The 27,167-nt window shown below is 36.1% G+C and overlaps 2 long non-coding RNA genes and 3 pseudogenes across 2 annotated transcripts; 1 reads left to right on the forward strand and 4 right to left on the reverse strand.

The window, feature by feature from the left end:
* Positions 1-552: 552 nt before the first annotated feature.
* LOC113361783 lies at positions 553-2,091 on the reverse strand. Its single transcript, XR_003365321.1, has 2 exons — positions 1,407-2,091; positions 553-1,301 (listed from the first exon to the last, which is right to left on the reverse strand). It is a non-coding gene; the product is annotated as an uncharacterized LOC113361783 (long non-coding RNA).
* Positions 2,092-9,999: 7,908 nt separating this feature from the next.
* On the reverse strand, positions 10,000-10,449 carry LOC113361784 (annotated as a pseudogene).
* Positions 10,450-14,986: 4,537 nt separating this feature from the next.
* LOC113361785 lies at positions 14,987-15,436 on the reverse strand (annotated as a pseudogene).
* A 4,536-nt stretch (positions 15,437-19,972) lies between these two features.
* LOC113361786 lies at positions 19,973-20,422 on the reverse strand (annotated as a pseudogene).
* A 1,235-nt stretch (positions 20,423-21,657) lies between these two features.
* On the forward strand, positions 21,658-22,281 carry LOC113361788. The gene is made up of 2 exons (XR_003365322.1): positions 21,658-21,801; positions 21,911-22,281. It is a non-coding gene; the product is annotated as an uncharacterized LOC113361788 (long non-coding RNA).
* The last annotated feature ends 4,886 nt before the right edge of the window (positions 22,282-27,167 follow it).

Genomic DNA, 27,167 nt, shown 5'->3' on the forward strand with positions numbered 1-27,167 from the left:
AGTTGTACGTACTTTTTAGGGAGTATATATATACATGACAATATCAACTACTTTTTATATAAAAAGAAAAAAATTCAACTACTTTTATCTTATAATTTAATTTTGATATGTATGTGATGAGATGAAATTCCTGCCAAGAGCTCTAGTGGAACCATCCGTTGTAACAAATTAAGTACTATATCAATGAAATAAAGTATAAAATTAACACTAAAAGACCTATGGATGTTGTGAGCTTAAGATTTTGACGAAGCAAAGAATGGTTCTATGGAGTTGTGACGTTAATACTTAAACTGATTTTACATCTGTATTATGGGGATTATCCCTTTTCTTTTTAATTTATAAATTTTCTACTTTCGGCGACAATAAAATAAAATGATATTTCAATATGTATACTACGCATAAATAAAAATTAAAATTAATTTTATTAGTATAGCCCACAAAAAGATTTAGATGCATAGCCATCTCCAATTGAATTGAAAATTGAAAAAATGGAACTCATGAGCTTGGATGAGGGTCATAGATACCTCATCCTCATCTAGTTAAATTTTTTTAAAATTATTAATTTTTTTCTGATCGGTAAAGATCGATTTTTATAGATAATATAGAATTGTTAGGTACAATAAGTAATAGCCCAACCCTCATACGAGATAAACCCACATAGAAAGTAGAAACCCTCAGTACAAATTTTCATAGGACAAAAGAAAACCCATCAACTAATAACGACCCAAAATGAAAAACCCATATAAAAGCCCAAAGAAACCAAAACCCTAAAAAATAGCTAAGGTAGTAGGTATCTTCCCGTCACCAAATCCCTAATTCCGCCGCTACTTCCACCAGACTCCCACCTGCAACAATCCATCGATGGAAAGCAAATCCTCTTTCGAACCAAATCACCATTACAAAATCGTCGCTACCTTTTCTTCGTTGTAAACAAGTACCTTTGATCGAAGAACTAAGTGATTTTGAATGGTATTGATTGAAAACAAAGGATTTTTTTTTATGGATTAACACAAACAAGAACAAAAACCAACACTTCAACAATAACAGGAACCTTGAAACAAGATCAAGAACCTGATGACTTCTTCTCTGCATAAGCACAGAAACCCCAGTGAAATCATCAAAAACGGATGTAAAGCAGGTTTTCCGACAATCACCACCACCCTCTGTCAAGAACACTTCCATCTAAAATCGTCTGCTTGAATGCAAACTAGAAACCCCAACTGAAATCAGACTGCCGTCACCACCATCATGATCTGAAAACTTATGAACAACCTAGACTGATGTTGAAATTTTGATTCCGACTGGAAAAGGGAGAAAGGAAAAATAACTAAAAAATCAGAGAAAAAGAGTGAGAAACCAATAATCTAAACTAAAAAACAAACAACAAACAAGCTAATAATATTAACCTGCTGAGATCTGGTCATCAAGATCAAATCTGAGCAGGGGAAAGCTATGAACGATGAGTTTTTTTTTTGGAAAAGTTGGGAATATGTCCCATTTTCACCAATTCGTTTGGAGATCTATCCCGTAACAGAAAAAATTAAGAAATGTATTCTATCCATCCAAATATTCGGTTAAGTAGTCAGTATTAGTTGTTGACCGGTCAAAATATCACCTGGCAATATATAAGACCCTCCCAAAGTTCCCTGTATACCCTTGTCATCAAAGTTTCCGAGTTCTTCATTTTTAACCGAAGCCATAACCATGGCAGAGACTCCAATTCTTTGTGTTCAACTTCAATTGACAACTCAAATATGGTTTTATCATCTTGTTGTTACAAATCAATCACTTTAAACATCTAATTATGATAATCCCAATTGATGATGTAAATTAAACTAAATAATTCATACATCTCCCCTCCGTGACCATCTTCACAACATATGTATACTTGATGACATGATACAATTATGGCAATCCAAAATCTTTGTCTGTCATTTGGATTTGTTGCACGTCTCTGGATGCCAAGCTTATAAAGATATCCTTCGCTGATGTCTAATGTTCAACCGGGTGAATACTCACAACTATAGCTTCATTAAACACAACTACCCTCTTTTCTGCACTCGTTAATCAATGGCTGTGTAAAAATTAAATACACCCGTCGTTAAAATGTATGATAGATAGGATGATTTATCTACAACAAAAACATCATTTCCCTAAGTAAGGGAAAATTGGGGAGAGTTGCTTTGATTAGGGAGACGGAGATGACAAAGACACGAAAGAATATGCAGTTCGATCTTTAGAAGATATGAAATTGAGGGCTTAATAGTCTTTTGGTTTCACGTGAGCAATCGCATGTGTGCCATAGAAACTACCTAACGGAATATTTGGATGGGTGGGATGAATTTTTTAATTTTTTCCGTTATGGGATAGATCCCCAAACCAATCAGTGAATACGGGACATATTCCCAATTTTCCTTTTTTTTTTCTTCAATAAAAGATTTTAGAGATAGGAGAGAGAGGAGCAACTACTTATTTCATAGGCCTATTAACTATTTTATATTTTTATTTAAACTCATACAAAGCTTTTGGTTGATAGCCAAGCGACTAGCTGGGTTCCAACGCCTTTTTTCGATAACAACACCTAGGTCTTACGTAACTAGTTTATTAATATTATTTTTGTTACTTATTATTGAATGCATGCATGGATCTATCAGGGCTGGTAGTTGAGGAGGATCAGGAAGTTACATGCCCAGAAAAGGCTATCTGCAAAGGTCTTACGTGCGCTCAGCCACCGGATGAGTGCCCTTTTACGTGCGCTCATCCACCAGATGGGTGCCCAGAAATTAAATGTAGTAGTGCTCTTTACAAACCGTGCTGCGGCTGCCCAATATGTTGTCGTCGTGCACCTTAAATTACCTATTGAATTCTCCTCGAACAGCATAATATCATATGTTTAATTCTTATGTAATATGTCAACTATTTTATTGAGTGGATTGTTTTATGTTTTGTTATTAGATGTAGATTGTTATATGATATTTACTATTTTGTATACGGATGTTTGGTGTTTGTTTCTTGACATAGCTAGCGTTTAGTAAATTAATTAGTATAAGTAGGTATCCAATGCTTGTGACGTTATCATAACGTGTTGACTCATACAAAATTAAACAAATAACGAATAACAGAGAGAGGGTAAAAAGATAATTATAAGAGAAGTTCCTAGCAGACCGCTCGTGTAAACAAGTTAAAAACCGCCTCCTCACATAGAGGCGGATCCAATGTCCCGTGGAGTCAGCAAGGGTCCATTTGGTTCCATTTTTCAAAACTGTAAGGGGGCGGTTTTTGGCATGATTAAACATGCGGTTCATTCAGAATTTATGATTATATAAAGAGATTATTACTTAGTATTATTCATCAATAATCAATACCCAGATCATTGATAAAGATTTAGAACTTGCATTAGTATCTGAGCATGTCTTATGGTGGAAGAGTTTTTCTTTTATCTTTCACACCACCTATACTTTTGGAATCGTGGATGGAAATGTAGTGGCGGAATAGTAGAAACACCATTCAAAATAGCATAAAACACTAATCAGAACTGACTTGAAGGGGTATCCACTCATAGTAGGCTCCATCCATTAGTGTTTAAGGGGGCTCCATCCATATTAGCATCTCTTATGTAGATTATCACCACTGACTTGAAGTATGAGCGATCATTTATGGTGGACTCTTAAGTGTTTAACACTTGATCAGGCCCTATCGTGCCATAATATTTGGGGCTCAAATCCAAGTTACATAAGGGTAAGAAATATTTTTGTAAATTGCATAAAAGCCGCCTCCATATGTCAAGCAACCAAGAATAACGACTGTCTTACCTATTTCATTAAAAGGAGAGGATTTCCTTATCCCGTTTTTTGAATTCGTAGATATTTATATACTTGTATACAAATAATCATTCATCAAAAGAAGAGTGTTATTGTGTACATTATGGCCAAGATCAGTATGTTTCTTATCTTCTTTTTGTTTGTCTTGATTGTCATGCCAGCCTCTTCATCGAGCAGTAACACAACTTTCTTATACCCCTTATTAAGAAATCTTCGAAAAAATCTTCGATTTTTAGCACACATGTAAATGCACAATTATCTTATTATCAACTAACTAATCCAATATACCTGTCAGGAATGATACTGGAGGTGGATCAGAAAGTCGTAAATAAGTGCACAATATTTAAGTGGCAAGTGTGTGCCCAAAACCAATAAAAGTGTGCGCAAAGGTAATACCTAAATGCAAATTTGGTTCTTACAAGCCTAGTTGTGTGCCCAAAGATATCCTAAAGCAATCCATGTTTTATAATATTGCTTGTCAAGCTCCAATGGGTATTGCTGGTGGTTTTGTGGTTGCTTAGGATAATTCTTTCAAATTAACCATTTCATACAAGGATGATAACCAAATAAATTGCCATATTTGGAATGAAAAAACTAAATCAGACTGGGTTCTCACTTGTATGTATGGAAGTCCTAATATAGACTATAGAAAAGCCAACTCTTGGAAAATGGTTAATCATATCGGTCAAAATATGATACATCCTTGGATTATCTTAGGAGATCTCAGTGTCATCCTGCATTCTGATGAAAACAGAGGTGGTAAGGCTGCCAATGATATGGAAATAAGAAATTTTAATACTGGTTTCAACAACATAGGATTGCATGATTTTGGGTTCTTGGGTTTCCCGTATACTTGGTCCGACCATCAAGAGCGAACTAAACACACGTGGAAAAAGGTTAGACATAGGGATGATTAATGGGCCCCGACTCACTATTTTTCCTAATACCCTTGTTAAGCATTTATACCCAAAAGGATCTGATCACTCTCCGATTTTTTTGACCACTGATATTCCTGCTCAGAAAGGTTGTAGGCCTTTTAAATACTTTGGCTTCTTTCAAGAAGAAATTGCTTATAGAGAAATCATCAAATCCTCTTCGGACACTAGTTTCCAGGGATCCCATGCATTGTCCTAGCTAATAAACTTAGAACTGTTAGAATAGATGTTGGGAAATGGAATAAAAATGAGTTTGGTAATATTCAGACCAAGTTGACCTATCTAGATCACACTTTGGAAAACCTTTTATCTAATCATAATAATAAGCTGAATGATTATAGCAGTCAGGTTACTACTGCTGAAATATGTAAACTCTGTGATTATAAACAGGAGATGTGGAAGATTAAGGGTAATGAAAAATTTATCTAATTAGGAGATCAGAACACTCATTTCTTTCACCAGAATGCGATTAAACGCCAAAGGAGAGATAATATAGTTGGATTCTATGATAATAATAATAAGTGGATAGAAGAAAAAGATGAAATTGCTAATTGTTTAAATATTCACTTTGAATCTCTTCTCACTACTTATGTTTTTGTGTTTAATTATGAAATTATAAATCTTGTACCTTTTCTATTGATGATGCTGAAAATGTTGAACTCATGATCTGTCTTTCTATTGATGAAATACACAATGCTGTTTTTGGTATGCTTCCCAATTCTATCCATGGGCCGAACGATTTCTCTGCTTGTTTTTTTCAAAAAAATTAGTCTATTGTTAGTTCTGATGTTACTAAAACTGTACAATCTGTTTTTGCTAGTAGACATATGCTTACCCAACTAAATCAGACTCACATTTCTTTAATCCCCAAGTTCTTCATCCTTCTAGTCCAGGTGACTATAGACCTATTATCCTATGTAATATTGTTTACAAAATAATTTTTAAAGTAATTGCGAATAGACTAAATCCTTTTCTAGATAGGCTTATCTCTCCCTACCAATCGGATTTTTTCAAACAAAGGCTTATCTCAGACAACATTCTTGTTGCTCATGAGATAATCCATGGAATGAGGAAAAAATAGAATAATGATGACTATATGAGCCTCAAAATTGATACGTAGAAAGCGTTTAATAGGATAGAATGGGACTTCCTAATTGTTCTTCTTAAAAAGATGGGGTTCTGTGAGGGTTGGTATAATCTTATTATGAAATGCATAAGTACTAGTTCATCTTGTATTCTGATAAATGAGGTGCCTGGTAAGAGTTGTAAACCCTCTAGAGGCCTTAGACAGGGAGATCCTTTATCTCCCTACCTCTTCATCAATTGTATGGAGTCTTTTTCAAGAACCAAAGACCATGCTGAGTTCAGTGGACTTATTTCGGGCTTCAAAATTAATACAAATTGTCCTCTATAAGCCATCTTCTTTTTGCAGATGAATGTCTTATTTTCACTAGGGCTTTCATCTCTCAGGGTAGAAATCTGTCGAAAGTTCTTGATGATTATGGTAAGACTTCTGTTCAAATGATAAATTTCTTTAAATCTGGTATTTCTTTCACTTCGCATGTTCGTAATAGTTTTGGAAAAGAAATAATTGATATCTTAAAAGTAAAAAAAATCAGTCTTAATGATAAATATTTAGGGGGCCTCTCTTCACCAATTAATCTAAAATAACAGGTTTTGCAAATATCTTAGAAAAAATGGAAGGTAGAGCTAAGGGCTGGAATGGGAAAACTCTTTCTCCTCCGGGAAAAGATGTTATGGCCAAAGTGGTGCTAGCATGTATACTTTTATTCTCCCTAAGAAAACCACTTAAAGAGCTAATGGTATAATTAGATATTTCTGGTGGGGGAAACATGATTGTAAAAGGGGTTTTTATATGAAGAATTGGCAGGGTCTCTGTAAACAGAAAGATAAGATTGGTAATGGTCTCAAAAACCTGGACCATTTTAACATGTCTCTCATTGCGAGGAATGGACGATGTCTCTTTCACCGGCCTAACTCAGTGTATTCTAAAACTATGAATGGATGGTAATATTCTAAAACTAATGCTTTCCATGCCTCATGTAATGAGAGATGATCTTGGGCAAGGAAATGAGTTTATAAAGGTCTAATGTTAATTAAGGAGAATAGGATTTGGGAAGTTGGGAATGGAAAAAATGTGCACATATGGAAGGATAAATGGATACCTGACCCAGAAGGAAACCCTATCACTCTTAATGGGAATGGGATTGATGGTCCTTATCATCTTGTTTCAGATCTCTTGACTGAGGATGGTTGGAATACTCAAACCTCACAACTTCTCTTTTAGTGGGACATTATTAGTAAAATTCTAACAATTCACCCTAATAAGGACAATGAAGATACTTTGACGGGGATGGACAATCCACAAGGCAATTTTAATAATAAATGTTTGCATGGATAAGAAAAAGCTTCAACAAAAAGATGTTTTGACTGGAAAAATATGGGACATGAAAGTTTTACCTAGTATAAAAAATTTCACATGGAAAATGCCTCGCGTTTTTAGGGCCCACTCAAACGGATTTAGGGGACAACAATAAAACAAAAAAGGTCACCCAAAGGGAAAATGTAGCCAGCCCTTATCTCGCGTAATTCGTAATGGCGAAATTACCCTTATATATTTCGAGGATATGATAACATTTTTATCCTCTGATTGCAATCGGAAGCCAAAATATTACCCAGACTTCCGATTGTAGTCGGTGCAGTATAAAATGATTTTTGTACCATTTTTTCCATTTCTTTTTCATTTTTGATTTGTTAGAGTTATAGAGAAGAAGGTGAAGGAAAAAAGAGATAACCCATTTTATCACTACAAAAGTGGATGGATATGAAGAAGAAGGTGATAATCATGGCGAAGAACAAAATGTTGAGGGTTCACGACCCTTTAGAGAAGACGATTTTGGGTATCCGTTGAATGATCCAAACTTTTGTGGAGAGGAAAACCTAGAGACCCTTTCATGGAAGAAAATGGAGAATCGCCTGATATTGAAGCTAACGATGCATGTAAAACACAGGTATTGTGTTAAGAAACTCAAATACTCGATTTGCATGCGTTTGTGTGCTTTTGTAAACAAGAAAAACCGATTATTGCATGCATTGAATGCCATGAACTACCCAGATTCGGTAGATAATTTCTCAAATAAACTTACGAATATAACACACTGAGTACCAAATATGTACATTCCGTAGTTCCAAGATAGAAGTTTACTGCCGAATATGAGAAAAAACCCCGAACTGGTTTTCCAAAAAAATATACATTCGGTAGTTATGTAGAGTTATTTACCCCCGAATGGCCCCAAAAACGAATTCCTCAAAAATTTTCAAAAGTCAGTATTCTTATCCTTTACAATCGGTAATAGTTTAACATTATTTGACTGCCGAATATAACAGTGGCCTCAAAATAAAATTTCCGAAAACTTGAAAATCGGATGTTTATCGATTAAAGTTATCTCCCGGTTATTTATATTCGGCTGTTTTACTATATATTTTAGCTTCCGATTATATCATTTTTTGCACTCAGTAAACTGTATACATTCATTTGCATAAATCATGTGTTTTGGGTAACCGATAGGATTCCGAATATAGTATATTCGTCAGTTTGACTTATTTAATAACCTCTGATTATTGCACCAGAAAATCTTTCCTTTCAATGGGCATATCTATACTTATATCCCTCATATTAACCCCACTTGTGTGATGTGCAGGACTCATATTGAAACAGGAGAACATTTGTTAATGCAATGCAATTTTATAAGAGCAGTTTGGGCTCACTGTTCTTTAAATTTGAACGCTTCTGCTTTGAATTTTGATACTCTTACCAACTGGTGCTCCTCTTGGTTCTCTGTAATCCACCCAACCACCCATTGGGGAGAATGGGAAAATGTAGTTTATACTTTATGCTGGTTTACTTGGATAGCAAGGTGTGATGTTACTTTCCAGGGTCTAACACCTAACCCAAAATGCCACTGCAACTCTCATTCGGCAACATTTAATCTCCTATCAAAAAATAGTTACAAGAGCCCCTGAAAATATTTATATAGATAATGCCAGACATCCTGGTGTTAACCATAACCTGTTCACCACCTTTGCTTATATGTCTATATTTAACTCAGTTACAGGTCTAACTGGTGTAAGTGTGACTATTTCAGGGTCCCCTAAAGACATTATTGGAAGAAGAATCAGAGGAGTAAGATCTCATAGCAAGGAGGAAGGGCATTGCATAGCGTCACAAAATGCACTCCAGGGGAAACTGTATTGAACTGCAGAATTTTCAACCTTATAGGCCCCAACAAGAATCTAATAAACAACACTATGCAAGGTGGCCGAAGAAAGACTACTTGGGACTCGAGCGTATGCGAGAGGCTCTTTAGAGACTCGACTGTAGGACATATGAGTTTCTAAAGAGCCTTTAGGCCCAAAGACGCGAACCCCCCTCGTTACCGTACGTGCGACAAACCAGATAGTAGTAAGGACATTCAATCAGTCCAAAAACTTTTCAGACCTTCAGCATCTTACTTTATTAGGTGGTAAAACTCAAAGTCCTCAAATCTGGGAGGCACAAAACATCTGTATGTTGGTTTCAAGGCAGTAATCTATCTTTTCGTTTATGTATAAAAAAAAAAAAAGCCGTGCTGTGGCTGTCCAAGATGCTGTTGAATCCTGGATACCACATACCAAAATTCTACATATATGTTCCTTGAATTGCTTGGATGGTATTCTGTTTTAGTCTCTTAATTTGACGTAGCTTGCTGCTAAATCGTATTTGTATTTTACGTACCTTTATATTAGTATTTTCTCGCTATTTGAAGGTAAGAAACTCCGTGTAGTAGTAAGTAGTGTATTAACCTGATGTTGGATGTAATAAATAATTGTATGCGGTCATATGTTGTTTGTAGTGATCACGAATATGAAATGTGCACTCAAATCAAAGTGAGTCATAAGGACTTATGATGCTGAAAGAATGATCATAAGAGTGCATAAACACATGCACGTATTCTTAAGTTATATTCTTCTGCATTCAGTTAATTACATGTAACAGCTGCTAGTACTGCTATTCAAATTGATTAGGATATACGAAGAAAACTGATTATTATTCATTAGAAAATCTGATTCAGAATGTACTTAGGAAAAAGATAAAAAAGATACATGCAGATGGAGAAACATAAAAACGAAGTTCGTAACATAGAGGTGATAATTGACATCAGACTCAGTGGATTCATATTATTTCATCCCATAGCATATTTATATGTCCATGATTTGGCAATCGTCTCATACTTGGCTCTGTCAACCTTGTAGATGTGCGCAATCTCAGGGGCCAAGGGATCATCAGGATTTGGATCAGTAAGCAGTGAGCAGATGGACAACAGCACCTTGGATACGGTAAGGGCGGGACTCCATTGTTCTTTGAGAATGTCGAGGCAGATACTCCCGCTGCTATTGATGTTTGGATGGAAAACATGGGTTTTGAAAGTTACCTTCGGTGGCTTGAAAGGGTAATCTCTTGGAATGTGAATATCTATGAGAAACACACCACCAGCATAAGGGCTGTCTGTTGGTCCCATTATGGTGCCTTGCCAATGAAACATATCCTCACCTACAGGACCAGCACTGCAAGAAGTTGGCGGATCTCTTTCTAGGTCTTTCAATTCCTTTTGAATTATCCTTGATGCTGCCATCGTATTACCAGAGTTTCGTATGCTGTTTTTACCTCTCGTGTGACTTTCACAGAAGTTGGATTTGAAGTTATTGCAAACCAAACAACAGTATTTATAAGTTTTATCAAAACAATTTTGGACTAGGAAAGGGTTTCCGTAACTTAGCCTGGAAAGGACGTCGGTCTTAAAGAAACCCAAAAATGAAAAATTCAAGTTTCCTTAATTTAGCCTTGGTTAGGATATGTCAGCGACCGCCTTGATTTCCTTAATTTTTTTATACCTCTATATGGGTAGAAAAACGCCCACCGTCATCTTCCCAATGTTTTTTTCCCCTTTAACCTTCATTAGGGTTCATTATTTTTCAGATTCTAAATAGATTTCGTATATCATAAATTTTTTTTAGCAACGTCCACACTTTAATTTGACAATGCATATAGAAGAAGGTTATACGGTGTGTTATATAACACTGCATGCCTTTATAATATATATTGTGCATCTGCATTAGTGTTTGCATTAGCATCAGATTTTCCATGCATGTTCAAATACAAATCATTCTATATCAGCGGCAAGCATCCAGGGATGAACCAGAAAAACTTCAAAGCGGCCAAAGAGGAAAACAGTGTATGATATATATTCATATATTATGGGTTGTCAATAGTACTATAATTGGCACAAAATGTGCTATCAAAAACATAAACGAACTCAATTTTGTAGGGATGGTCCAAGGGGCTTTTGATCTCAAGGTGGCTCTTTCACTAGCAGCATCTCCTATTTTAATGTCCTATTTTTCTCTTCGCGGTGTACTTGTAATTGATGTCCTTATTTGTATTAAGATCTTGATGGTCTTGTATTTTGATGTTTTTATTATTTTTGTAAGGGAACATGTAATTAGGTTTTCATTTGAATGAATTGAAATATGTTGATTGTCCAAAGAAAAAGAACAAAAAAAAACGTCTCCTATGTTGATGGCCAACACTAAGTCGAAGTATGAGTGATCATTTATGGTGGACTTCATTGGTAGTAATTAAGTTAGTCGAGCACGATCGTGCCAAAAAGTTTAGGACTCGAAGCCAAACTTCATCAGGGTTAGTTTTTGCAAATAGCATAGAAGCCGCCTCTATCCATATATCGACCATAGAATGGTATGCAACGACTCTCTTATCCCTTGCATTATTAAAAGAACAAGATTTCCTTATCCTATTCTCTGAATAGATATTGTCAATTCATAGACTAGTATTACCATATATAGAGGTCAGGTAGCACTACCCGATCATCGTCATTATTCATCAAACAAGAAAAAGAAAAGCATCATTGTAAGTCTAGATTTGATGGAGAAGATGAGTATTTTCCAAAGCTTCTTCCTGCTTTCCATGCCTCATGTAATGAGAGATGATCTTGGGCAAGGAAATGAGTTTATAAAGGTCTAATGTTAATTAAGGAGAATAGGATTTGGGAAGTTGGGAATGGAAAAAAGGTGCACATATGGAAGGATAAATGGATACCTGATCCGGAAGGAAACCCTATCACTCTTAATGGGAATGGGATTGATGGTCCTTATCATCTTGTTTCAGATCTCTTGACTGAGATGGTTGGAATACTCAAACCTCACAACTTCTCTTTTATTGGGACATTATTAGTAAAATTCTAACAATTCACCCTAATAAGGACAATGAAGATACTTTGACGGGATGGACAATCCACAAGGCAATTTTAATAATAAATGTTTGCATGGATAAGAAAAAGCTTCAACAAAAAGATGTTTTGACTGGAAAAATATGGGACATGAAAGTTTTACCTAGAATAAAAAGTTTCACATGGAAAATGCCTCGCGTTTTTAGGGGCCACTCAAAAGGATTTAGGGGATAACAATAAAACAAAAAAGGTCACCCAAAGGGAAAATGTAGCCAACCCTTATCTCGCGTAATTCGTAATGGCGAAATTACCCTTATATATTTGGAGGATATGATAACATTTTTATCCTCCGATTGCAATCGGAAGCCAAAATATTACCCAGACTTCCGATTGTAGTCGGTGCAGTATTAGAATGAGTTTTGTACCATTTTTCCCATTTCTTTTTCATTTTTGAGTTGTTAGAGTTATAGAGAAGAAGGTGAAGGAAAAAAGAGATAACCCATTTTATCACTACAAAAATGGATGGATATGAAGAAGAAGGTGATAATCATGGCGAAGAACAAAATGTTGAGGGTTCACGACCCTTTAGAGAAGACGATTTTGAGTATCTATTGAATGATCCAAACTTTTGTGGAGAGGAAAACCTAGACGACCCTTTCATGGAAGAAAATGGAGAATCGCCTGATATTGAAGCTAACGATGCATGTAAAACACAGGTATTGTGTTAAGAAACTCAAATACTCGATTTGCATGCGTTTGTGTGCTTTTGTAAACAAGAAAAACCGATTATTGCATGCATTGAATGCCATGAACTATCCAGATTCGGTAGATAATTTCTCGAATAAACTTACGAATATAACACACTGAGTACCAAATATGTATATTCGGTAGTTCCAAGATAGTAGTTTACTGCCGAATATGAGAAAAAACCCCAAACTGGTTTTCCAAAAAAATCTACATTCGGTAGTTATGTAGAGTTATTTACCCCCGAATGGCCCCAAAAACGAATTCCTCAAAAATTTTCAAAACTCAGTATTCTTATCCTTTACAATCGGTAATAGTTTAACATTATTTGACTGCCGAATATAACAGTGGCCTCAAAATAAAATTTCCGAAAACTTGAAAATCGGATGTTTATCGATTAAAGTTATCTCCCGGTTATTTATATTCGGCTGTTTTACTATATATTTTAGCTTCCGATTATATCATTTTTTGCACTCAGTAAACTGTATACATTCATTTGCATAAATCATGTGTTTTGGGTAACCGATAGGATTCCGAATATAGTATATTCGTCAGTTTGACTTATTTAATAACCTCTGATTATTGCACCAGAAAATCTTTCCTTTCAATGGGCATATCTATACTTATATCCCTCATATTAACCCCACTTGTGTGATGTGCAGGACTCATATTGAAACAGGAGAACATTTGTTAATGCAATGCAATTTTATAAGAGCAGTTTGGGCTCACTGTTCTTTAAATTTGAACGCTTCTGCTTTGAATTTTGATACTCTTACCAACTGGTGCTCCTCTTGGTTCTCTGTAATCCACCCAACCACCCATTGGGGAGAATGGGAAAATGTAGTTTATACTTTATGCTGGTTTACTTGGATAGCAAGGTGTGATGTTACTTTCCAGGGTCTAACACCTAACCCAAAATGCCACTGCAACTCTCATTCGGCAACATTTAATCTCCTATCAAAAAATAGTTACAAGAGCCCCTGAAAATATTTATATAGATAATGCCAGACATCCTGGTGTTAACCATAACCTGTTCACCACCTTTGCTTATATGTCTATATTTAACTCAGTTACAGGTCTAACTGGTGTAAGTGTGACTATTTCAGGGTCCCCTAAAGACATTATTGGAAGAAGAATCAGAGGAGTAAGATCTCATAGCAAGGAGGAAGGGCATTGCATAGCGTCACAAAATGCACTCCAGGGGAAACTGTATTGAACTGCAGAATTTTCAACCTTATAGGCCCCAGCAAGAATCTAATAAACAACACTATGCAAGGTGGCCGAAGAAAGACTACTTGGGACTCGAGCGTATGCGAGAGGCACTTTAGAGACTCGACTGTAGGACGTATGAGTTTCTAAAGATCCTTTAGGCCCAAAGACGCGAACCCCCCTCGTTACCGTACGTGCGACAAACCAGATAGTAGTAAGGACATTCAATCAGTCCAAAAACTTTTCAGACCTTCAGCATCTTACTTTATTAGGTGATAAAACTCAAAGTCCTCAAATCTGGGAGGCACAAAACATCTGTATGTTGGTTTCAAGGCAGTAATCTATCTTTTCGTTTATGTATAAAAAAAAAAAAGCCGTGCTGTGGCTGTCCAAGATGCTGTTGAATCCTGGATACCACATACCAAAATTCTACATATATGTTCCTTGAATTGCTTGGATGGTATTCTGTTTTAGTCTCTTAATTTGACGTAGCTTGCTGCTAAATCGTATTTGTATTTTACGTACCTTTATATTAGTATTTTCTCGCTATTTGAAGGTAAGAAACTCCGTGTAGTAGTAAGTAGTGTATTAACCTGATGTTGGATGTAATAAATAATTGTATGCGGTCATATGTTGTTTGTAGTGATCACGAATATGAAATGTGCACTCAAATCAAAGTGAGTCATAAGGACTTATGATGCTGAAAGAATGATCATAAGAGTGCATAAACACATGCACGTATTCTTAAGTTATATTCTTCTGCATTCAGTTAATTACATGTAACAGCTGCTAGTACTGCTATTCAAATTGATTAGGATATACGAAGAAAACTGATTATTATTCATTAGAAAATCTGATTCAGAATGTACTTAGGAAAAAGATAAAAAAGATACATGCAGATGGAGAAACATAAAAACGAAGTTCGTAACATAGAGGTGATAATTGACATCAGACTCAGTGGATTCATATTATTTCATCCCATAGCATATTTATATGTCCATGATTTGGCAATCGTCTCATACTTGGCTCTGTCAACCTTGTAGATGTGCGCAATCTCAGGGGCCAAGGGATCATCAGGATTTGGATCAGTAAGCAGTGAGCAGATGGACAACAGCACCTTGGATACGGTAAGGGCGGGACTCCATTGTTCTTTGAGAATGTCGAGGCAGATACTCCCGCTGCTATTGATGTTTGGATGGAAAACATGGGTTTTGAAAGTTACCTTCGGTGGCTTGAAAGGGTAATCTCTTGGAATGTGAATATCTATGAGAAACACACCACCAGCATAAGGGCTGTCTGTTGGTCCCATTATGGTGCCTTGCCAATGAAACATATCCTCACCTACAGGACCAGCACTGCAAGAAGTTGGCGGATCTCTTTCTAGGTCTTTCAATTCCTTTTGAATTATCCTTGATGCTGCCATCGTATTACCAGAGTTTCGTATGCTGTTTTTACCTCTCGTGTGACTTTCACAGAAGTTGGATTTGAAGTTATTGCAAACCAAACAACAGTATTTATAAGTTTTATCAAAACAATTTTGGACTAGGAAAGGGTTTCCGTAACTTAGCCTGGAAAGGACGTCGGTCTTAAAGAAACCCAAAAATGAAAAATTCAAGTTTCCTTAATTTAGCCTTGGTTAGGATATGTCAGCGACCGCCTTGATTTCCTTAATTTTTTTATACCTCTATATGGGTAGAAAAACGCCCACCGTCATCTTCCCAATGTTTTTTTCCCCTTTAACCTTCATTAGGGTTCATTATTTTTCAGATTCTAAATAGATTTCGTATATCATAAATTTTTTTTAGCAACGTCCACACTTTAATTTGACAATGCATATAGAAGAAGGTTATACGGTGTGTTATATAACACTGCATGCCTTTATAATATATATTGTGCATCTGCATTAGTGTTTGCATTAGCATCAGATTTTCCATGCATGTTCAAATACAAATCATTCTATATCAGCGGCAAGCATCCAGGGATGAACCAGAAAAACTTCAAAGCGGCCAAAGAGGAAAACAGTGTATGATATATATTCATATATTATGGGTTGTCAATAGTACTATAATTGGCACAAAATGTGCTATCAAAAACATAAACGAACTCAATTTTGTAGGGATGGTCCAAGGGGCTTTTGATCTCAAGGTGGCTCTTTCACTAGCAGCATCTCCTATTTTAATGTCCTATTTTTCTCTTCGCGGTGTACTTGTAATTGATGTCCTTATTTGTATTAAGATCTTGATGGTCTTGTATTTTGATGTTTTTATTATTTTTGTAAGGGAACATATAATTAGGTTTTCATTTGAATGAATTGAAATATGTTGATTGTCCAAAAAAAAGAACAAAAAAAAAACGTCTCCTATGTTGATGGCCAACACTAAGTCGAAGTATGAGTGATCATTTATGGTGGACTTCATTGGTAGTAATTAAGTTAGTCGAGCACGATCGTGCCAAAAAGTTTAGGACTCGAAGCCAAACTTCATCAGGGTTAGTTTTTGCAAATAGCATAGAAGCCGCCTCTATCCATATATCGACCATAGAATGGTATGCAACGACTCTCTTATCCCTTGCATTATTAAAAGAACAAGATTTCCTTATCCTATTCTCTGAATAGATATTGTCAATTCATAGACTAGTATTACCATATATAGAGGTCAGGTAGCACTACCCGATCATCGTCATTATTCATCAAACAAGAAAAAGAAAAGCATCATTGTAAGTCTAGATTTGATGGAGAAGATGAGTATTTTCCAAAGCTTCTTCCTGCTTTCCATGCCTCATGTAATGAGAGATGATCTTGGGCAAGGAAATGAGTTTATAAAGGTCTAATGTTAATTAAGGAGAATAGGATTTGGGAAGTTGGGAATGGAAAAAAGGTGCACATATGGAAGGATAAATGGATACCTGATCCGGAAGGAAACCCTATCACTCTTAATGGGAATGGGATTGATGGTCCTTATCATCTTGTTTCAGATCTCTTGACTGAGATGGTTGGAATACTCAAACCTCACAACTTCTCTTTTATTGGGACATTATTAGTAAAATTCTAACAATTCACCCTAATAAGGACAATGAAGATACTTTGACGGGATGGACAATCCACAAGGCAATTTTAATAATAAATGTTTGCATGGATAAGAAAAAGCTTCAACAAAAAGATGTTTTGACTGGAAAAATATGGGACATGAAAGTTTTACCTAGAATAAAAAGTTTCACATGGAAAATGCCTCGCGTTTTTAGGGGCCACTCAAAAGGATTTAGGGGATAACAATAAAACAAAAAAGGTCACCCAAAGGGAAAATGTAGCCAACCCTTATCTCGCGTAATTCGTAATGGCGAAATTACCCTTATATATTTGGAGGATATGATAACATTTTTATCCTCCGATTGCAATCGGAAGCCAAAATATTACCCAGACTTCCGATTGTAGTCGGTGCAGTATTAGAATGAGTTTTGTACCATTTTTCCCATTTCTTTTTCATTTTTGAGTTGTTAGAGTTATAGAGAAGAAGGTGAAGGAAAAAAAGATAACCCATTTTATCACTACAAAAATGGATGGATATGAAGAAGAAGGTGATAATCATGGCGAAGAACAAAATGTTGAGGGTTCACGACCCTTTAGAGAAGACGATTTTGAGTATCTATTGAATGATCCAAACTTTTGTGGAGAGGAAAACCTAGACGACCCTTTCATGGAAGAAAATGGAGAATCGCCTGATATTGAAGCTAACGATGCATGTAAAACACAGGTATTGTGTTAAGAAACTCAAATACTCGATTTGCATGCGTTTGTGTGCTTTTGTAAACAAGAAAAACCGATTATTGCATGCATTGAATGCCATGAACTATCCAGATTCGGTAGATAATTTCTCGAATAAACTTACGAATATAACACACTGAGTACCAAATATGTATATTCGGTAGTTCCAAGATAGAAGTTTACTGCCGAATATGAGAAAAAACCCCGAACTGGTTTTCCAAAAAAATCTACATTCGGTAGTTATGTAGAGTTATTTACCCCCGAATGGCCCCAAAAACGAATTCCTCAAAAATTTTCAAAACTCAGTATTCTTATCCTTTACAATCGGTAATAGTTTAACATTATTTGACTGCCGAATATAACAGTGGCCTCAAAATAAAATTTCCGAAAACTTGAAAATCGGATGTTTATCGATTAAAGTTATCTCCCGGTTATTTATATTCGGCTGTTTTACTATATATTTTAGCTTCCGATTATATCATTTTTTGCACTCAGTAAACTGTATACATTCATTTGCATAAATCATGTGTTTTGGGTAACCGATAGGATTCCGAATATAGTATATTCGTCAGTTTGACTTATTTAATAACCTCTGATTATTGCACCAGAAAATCTTTCCTTTCAATGGGCATATCTATACTTATATCCCTCATATTAACCCCACTTGTGTGATGTGCAGGACTCATATTGAAACAGGAGAACATTTGTTAATGCAATGCAATTTTATAAGAGCAGTTTGGGCTCACTGTTCTTTAAATTTGAATGCTTCTGCTTTGAATTTTGATACTCTTACCAACTGGTGCTCCTCTTGGTTCTCTGTAATCCACCCAACCACCCATTGGGGAGGATGGGAAAATGTAGTTTATACTTTATGCTGGTTTACTTGGATAGCAAGGTGTGATGTTACTTTCCAGGGTCTAACACCTAACCCAAAATGCCACTGCAACTCTCATTCGGCAACATTTAATCTCCTATCAAAAAATAGTTACAAGAGCCCCTGAAAATATTTATATAGATAATGCCAGACATCCTGGTGTTAACCATAACCTGTTCACCACCTTTGCTTATATGTCTATATTTAACTCAGTTACAGGTCTAACTGGTGTAAGTGTGACTATTTCAGGGTCCCCTAAAGACATTATTGGAAGAAGAATCAGAGGAGTAAGATCTCATAGCAAGGAGGAAGGGCATTGCATAGCGTCACAAAATGCACTCCAGGGGAAACTGTATTGAACTGCAGAATTTTCAACCTTATAGGCCCCAGCAAGAATCTAATAAACAACACTATGCAAGGTGGCCGAAGAAAGACTACTTGGGACTCGAGCGTATGCGAGAGGCACTTTAGAGACTCGACTGTAGGACGTATGAGTTTCTAAAGATCCTTTAGGCCCAAAGACGCGAACCCCCCTCGTTACCGTACGTGCGACAAACCAGATAGTAGTAAGGACATTCAATCAGTCCAAAAACTTTTCAGACCTTCAGCATCTTACTTTATTAGGTGATAAAACTCAAAGTCCTCAAATCTGGGAGGCACAAAACATCTGTATGTTGGTTTCAAGGCAGTAATCTATCTTTTCGTTTATGTATAAAAAAAAAAAAGCCGTGCTGTGGCTGTCCAAGATGCTGTTGAATCCTGGATACCACATACCAAAATTCTACATATATGTTCCTTGAATTGCTTGGATGGTATTCTGTTTTAGTCTCTTAATTTGACGTAGCTTGCTGCTAAATCGTATTTGTATTTTACGTACCTTTATATTAGTATTTTCTCGCTATTTGAAGGTAAGAAACTCCGTGTAGTAGTAAGTAGTGTATTAACCTGATGTTGGATGTAATAAATAATTGTATGCGGTCATATGTTGTTTGTAGTGATCACGAATATGAAATGTGCACTCAAATCAAAGTGAGTCATAAGGACTTACGATGCTGAAAGAATGATCACAAGAGTGCATAAACACATGCACGTATTCTTAAGTTATATTCTTCTGCATTCAGTTAATTACATGTAACAGCTGCTAGTACTGCTATTCAAATTGATTAGGATATACGAAGAAAACTGATTATTATTCATTAGAAAATCTGATTCAGAATGTACTTAGGAAAAAGATAAAAAAGATACATGCAGATGGAGAAACATAAAAACGAAGTTCGTAACATAGAGGTGATAATTGACATCAGACTCAGTGGATTCATATTATTTCATCCCATAGCATATTTATATGTCCATGATTTGGCAATCGTCTCATACTTGGCTCTGTCAACCTTGTAGATGTGCGCAATCTCAGGGGCCAAGGGATCATCAGGATTTGGATCAGTAAGCAGTGAGCAGATGGACAACAGCACCTTGGATACGGTAAGGGCGGGACTCCATTGTTCTTTGAGAATGTCGAGGCAGATACTCCCGCTGCTATTGATGTTTGGATGGAAAACATGGGTTTTGAAAGTTACCTTCGGTGGCTTGAAAGGGTAATCTCTTGGAATGTGAATATCTATGAGAAACACACCACCAGCATAAGGGCTGTCTGTTGGTCCCATTATGGTGCCTTGCCAATGAAACATATCCTCACCTACAGGACCAGCACTGCAAGAAGTTGGCGGATCTCTTTCTAGGTCTTTCAATTCCTTTTGAATTATCCTTGATGCTGCCATCGTATTACCAGAGTTTCGTATGCTGTTTTTACCTCTCGTGTGACTTTCACAGAAGTTGGATTTGAAGTTATTGCAAACCAAACAACAGTATTTATAAGTTTTATCAAAACAATTTTGGACTAGGAAAGGGTTTCCGTAACTTAGCCTGGAAAGGACGTCGGTCTTAAAGAAACCCAAAAATGAAAAATTCAAGTTTCCTTAATTTAGCCTTGGTTAGGATATGTCAGCGACCGCCTTGATTTCCTTAATTTTTTTATACCTTATATGGGTAGTAAAACGCCCACCGTCATCTTCCCAATGTTTTTTTCCCCTTTAACCTTCATTAGGGTTCATTATTTTTCAGATTCTAAATAGATTTCGTATAATCATAAATTTTTTTTAGCAACGTCCACACTTTAATTTGACAATGCATATAGAAGAAGGTTATACGGTGTGTTATATAACACTGCATGCCTTTATAATATATATTGTGCATCTGCATTAGTGTTTGCATTAGCATCAGATTTTCCATGCATGTTCGATACAAATCATTCTATATCAGCGGCAAGCATCCAGGGATGAACCAGAAAAACTTCAAAGCGGCCAAAGAGGAAAACAGTGCATGATATATATTCATATATTATGGGTTGTCAATAGTACTATAATTGGCACAAAATGTGCTATCAAAAACATAAACGAACTCACTTTTGTAGGGATGGTCCAAGGGGCTTTTGATCTCAAGGTGGCTCTTTCACTAGCAGCATCTCCTATTTTAATGTCCTATTTTTCTCTTCGCGGTGTACTTGTAATTGATGTCCTTATTTGTATTAAGATCTTGATGGTCTTGTATTTTGATGTTTTTATTATTTTTGTAAGGGAACATGTAATTAGGTTTTCATTTGAATGAATTGAAATATGTTGATTGTCCAAAGAAAAAGAACAAAAAAAAACGTCTCCTATGTTGATGGCCAACACTAAGTCGAAGTATGAGTGATCATTTATGGTGGACTTCATTGGTAGTAATTAAGTTAGTCGAGCACGATCGTGCCAAAAAGTTTAGGACTCGAAGCCAAACTTCATCAGGGTTAGTTTTTGCAAATAGCATAGAAGCCGCCTCTATCCATATATCGACCATAGAATGGTATGCAACGACTCTCTTATCCCTTGCATTATTAAAAGAACAAGATTTCCTTATCCTATTCTCTGAATAGATATTGTTAATTCATAGACTAGTATTACCATATATAGAGGTCAGGTACCACTACCCGATCATCGTCATTATTCATCAAACAAGAAAAAGAAAAGCATCATTGTAAGTCTAGATTTGATGGAGAAGATGAGTGTTTTCCTAAGCTTCTTCCTGTTTGTCTTAATTGCCATGCCCACCTCTTCGTCCAGCAGTAAGTCTAGAATCTTTTAACTTTTATTAATTACAAATATATGTATACATTACTAATTGAACATTTTTTGTTGGTGAATCTGATTATCATTTAATTGAAAATCATCCAGGGATGATACTTGAGGAGGTTGAAGCAATAAATAAGTGCCCGAAACCAGACTGCTCTCTCGTTAGATGCAAATTACCAATTTATTGCCCAAAAGTTTTTCTTATATGCCCAAAGGGCAAGTACACGCCGTGCTGTAGCTGCCCAAAATGCTGTAAATAATTTTCTCCTCCTAGTATGCTTGCTGCCATATCGTATTTTTATGTGCCCATCTTTAATTTTCACTTCTGTGATATTTTCAATCTTCGGGTCTTTTTTTCTTTTTGAAGCAGTGTTCGGGGTTGTTTGCATGTGATATAAAATGCACGTACATGCAATTTTCTCCTCACAAATAAATGTAATAAGATGTGTGCAATTATATATGTTGCTTGCGTCCGCCCACCGATCTAAAATAGCTTTATTTCAGATATAATGTCTGTGCAGGATGTGGTTATTTCAAACGGGGATTTCTTAAATCTGATTTTGTGCAAATCGCTGATGAGTGTTTAAGTGACATTTTTAGTTTCATTATTTGATTTACTAGTGATGAACTCTTAACATGTTGTAGCTAAATTACTTGGCTAATCAAATTAATAAAAAGTTGCAATTTAACAAGAATCTGTAAAAAATTGAATTAAGAATCAAATTATTTGAAAATAAAATCGAAGCAGGGGAAAAAGCATTATGTGGCCTAAAATTGAATTAAGGAAGAAATTATTCAAAAACAAATCGAGCTATAAATATGGTTTTTTTTATCTTATTCATATATGCACAAAATAAGAGCCACTTATTTACATGACAAAGCCTTAAAATACAATAAAACATACGGGAGAGAATGATTTCAATGTAAAAGAAACATTTCCTCTCATATATTTTTATTGAGTTTTAAGCTTTTCCTGGCCAATAATTGGCTTCTATATTATCCATAGGGACCAGCTTGTAACCTGTAGTAGACAATGGGGCAGCTGAGCTATAAAATTACCAAAAATTCTTGGCATACGGTCCTTCTAAACAATATTAAAACAACTCTCTCACAGGTAGGACCCAAAATCCTGACTCACTATAAATTCCCAGTCTAGAGGTCCACCTGTTTGTGTCCTAATTGTTTTAGAGTTGTTTGGTGAGGTGGCACGCCTAGAACCATTGTAAAAATACATCCTCTCTATAACGTCCACTTTATAAGGCCACATTAAGCCCATATAGCCATCGCGACATATGTACTACTACCTCGGGACACCACGAGATTCCTGACATTGCATCTTAGAATTATTGATCACATGGAATTTTCAAGCTTAATAATGGTACGTACCGGTGGCCAAATTTAATGATATGTTGGCGGCAAGTCTAAAAGAATACGAAAAATCTCAATGCATGGATGGATGATTTATCAGTGGTACTTGATCAGGAGGAACCCAAGTTCTTAGTGGTGGTCCAAACCACTTGATTTCGAGGTGGCTCCATTCCCAGCGGCATCCCCCTATGTCGATTAAGTTGAAGTGTGGATGATCATTTACGGTGGACTCCAAGATAACGTATATACAACGACTCTTTTCATTAAAAGAAAGGTTACTATATACATATAGAGGTCACCTAGCATTTCCTTGACCTTATCCTATTTTTGTCACTAGATATTTCTTTTTGTAGATTACTAAACATATATATATATAGAGAGGTTAGTTAGCACTGCTGGATATCATCGGAAAAGGGTGCACATATACAGCTAATAGTATCGTCGAAGTAGAAGAAGAAAATTCATTCAATAATGGCCAAGATCGATATTTTTCTCTACTTCTTATTTGTCTTGATTACCATTCCAACCTCTTCTGGGAGCAGTAAGTGAAAAGTATTTGATTATTATTAATTACAAATAGATGCATACTTCACTAATTTGTTTATGAATCTGATTCTCAACCAATTGAATATCATTCAGGGATAATACTTGAGCAGATTGAAGGAGTAAATAAGTGCCCAAAACCTGACTGCTCTCTCGTTAGGTGCGCAGGTCCAATTTCTTGTGTAGGAGTATAATATCACACATAACAATATGAATGTGAAATAAAAATGTTCTGACGTGCGAAGACTATCGCGCACAGCAAACTCAAGATGACGAATTAGATGACCTTAGCAAAGTCACGAGTAAAATATGATGTTCTATGTGAAGCATAATCTGTGCGAGAGTGAGTGAATGTATATGAGCGAATGTAACGCACAGTGATTCCGAAAATAGTGGATCTCTTAGCTGTCATTCATTAAAAAGAATCATATATAAAAGGAGGAAGTCTCCATATGTAAAAGAGAGATCTTCAATATATGTTAGACAAGAAACTAGGAGAGAGAAAGTTTATTTGGGGAGCAAGTAAAGTCATTGTATTATCTTGTAACCAAATTTAATAAATAATAAAAGAATTCCATTATGATTACTTAGAATCTTGTCTCAATACATTGGGGATATGGTTGTAAGATTTCCTGCAACTACATTTTTGGCGCTAGAAACAGCTTTTGGGTGATAAATCTTAATAGATAATTCATAGGATCTTGACGAAATTGAGATCTCGAAATTCAAGGTGGTGATACTCAGACCTATTGATGAACAAGGAGTACCAGCAAGAAGGAGTAACAGAATTGTTGTACGAAGGAGAAATACAGATCCAGAAGACAAGATGGAAGAATATAAGAAAATCAAGAAAATGAGGTTCCAATTGAACCTCAAAGAGAACAAGAGCGAAATCATGATCTTGATAGAGTGAGTGTTCATATGTGGAGATCAAATTCAACTGAGGAGGAAGTGCAGGGAACTGAGAATGTTGGGAGAAATGATGGATATGATGAGAACATGACAATCACGGAATTTATGAAATGATTAATAGCAGAACGTCAAAGATAAGAGGAAGAACGTGAAAATTTGATACGTCAGAATGAAGGATTAAGAGAGGAGAATCTTAGATTGAGAGAACAGAGATCGGAAATTAGAACGCGGTCAATATCAAGACCAAGTGGGGGTTCATCAAGACAAATCCAATCTAATCAAAGTGATGTTATACAAAGAGATCGCATGGAAAATATTGAAGAAAATCTACAAAAAGGTGACAACCTACAACACCAACGTGAGAAATATAGCTCAGGATTTGGGAACTAGCAGATATATACATCCGCGTGAACTTTTTTGTCGCACACAAAATAAATTTGAAAGAAAAGAAGAGGATCCAAGGATGGGACAGATGATATTACATGGAAGAGAACTGTTGAGATAAAGACATAGACAACGAAGAGAAGACATTGAAGAAGAGAATTGTAGGAAACATTGCATCAAAATGATAATCGCCTAAGGCAGCGCGAGCACTATCGCATAGATGATACGAATCAGGGTACGATTATACCACAAGAAAGAGGAAGGACAAGACATTGATATGATCGCCCAGTCGAAGAAGAAAAATTTGATGATGCACAGACATGTGCGAACATTGATAGGCGTAGGAGAAGAAGAGAAGAAGCTGAATAATATGAAATACAAGAGGAAATCCGTCAGAATAATCATGCGAATAGGTTGAGGCAAGCCAAATTAGAGAGGTCAATGCGAGGTGACCCAGAACAAACTTTGAATGCAGAACTTCTTAAAGAAATGGCGGAGTTGAGGGAAATGATGACTACGAGAAAAAATGGTGGTAGGAAACAATTAGAAGAAACAGTGGAAGAAGCGGGAAAAACTCAATTTACAAGGAGAATTCAAATGACAGCCATACCACCAAAGTGTAATTTACCCGTGTTCACCAGCATATTGGATGGGAGTGCCTGTGTGATACAACATGTGAAAGCTTACACTCGATCCTTATTGCAGTGGGAAAAGAATGATGCGCTGATTTGTAAATATTTTTCTGCTAGTTTGGAAGGAGAAGCTTTGAAAAGGTTTGAAGGATTACCAGTAGAGACCATTGATTCATTTCATCAGCTGCAGAACATCTTCTTAGGACAATATATAAGCAATAATATGTCAAGACCGGGAATTGAAACAGTATTTGAACTTCGCAGGAGGGTCAATGAAAGTTTACGACATCTGACAACGCGTTGGAGAACAATGTGTAGTGAAATGGAAAGACACATAGATGAACGATACTTGATTCTGGCATTTATTAATGCTCTTTTCCCTATAGATTTATTGTACAACAAATATTCAAAATAAAGGATACAACAACAATGACGGAGTTGCGCGAGTTTCAAGAAGAATACATAGCGCTTGAAGAAAATAAAAGGGATATGGAGTCTTATCCAATGGCGGCACCAGATGCAAAAGGGGGAAATGCCAGTTTACTACCAAGAATGTGAAATTCGGCCGCGAATGTTTCGCAAGGAAATCAAGGACGAAACAATGTAGATATGGAACATAAGCAAGTAGCAATAGAAAGTGCATATCAAGCATAATTTGAAAAGGAACGTAGAGAGAAACAGTCCCAAAAACGAGAAGATAGTGATAAAGTTCAAAGAATGGACAATCTATATGGAGGTTATGGAGGACAACAACCAAATTATAATAAGAAAACTGGAAGAATAGTTTGCGAACAAATAAACTTACCAAAGTTGAACACTATGATAGATAAAGTATGGGAAGTTGTCATTCTAATGGAAGAAATCCTCGAGCCGCACAATGTAGGAGAAGAACCACCACCTGGAAGGAGAAGTAAAGAATTTTGTATTCATCATCGCTTTCATGGTCATACAACAAGTAATTGCAGAAATGTAAGGAAAATCGTATTACGAATGATTGAACAGGGAAAGTTGGACCATTTCATAGCACAACAACAAAAGAATTTACCACCCCTACCAGAAGGTAAAGTACATGAAAAGGAAACGGGAGAAACTGTACATGTAATTGAAGTAGGCGCGAAAGAAAAGAAGTTATATTGTAATTCAATTATACATTCCTTCAAGAACATAAAGGATTTCCATGATAACATGTTAAGTCGGGTGTATGCGAGGGATGTTGATGGAAAAGAAATTTTAAATCTTACCAAAGTTTCGCAGTTAAAGGACTGGAAAAAATAAGTCATATCATTTAGTGCGGAAGAAACACCAGGTGGAGAGGAATCGCATGAATGTCCATTAGTTGTGAAACTAGGGATTAATCCGAAACCAAAAGTGGAGGATGATGAAGAAGATGAAGCGAACACTTTCACGGTAAACAGAATACTCATAGATCCGGGAAGTTCTGTGGACATTCTATTCGATCCTACATACAAAATAATGGGCGGAAGATATGATGAATTGATTCCTTCAACATATAATATCTA

Source organism: Papaver somniferum, chromosome 3 (assembly GCF_003573695.1).
Source record: "Papaver somniferum cultivar HN1 chromosome 3, ASM357369v1, whole genome shotgun sequence".
Classification (NCBI taxonomy): domain Eukaryota; kingdom Viridiplantae; phylum Streptophyta; class Magnoliopsida; order Ranunculales; family Papaveraceae; genus Papaver; species Papaver somniferum.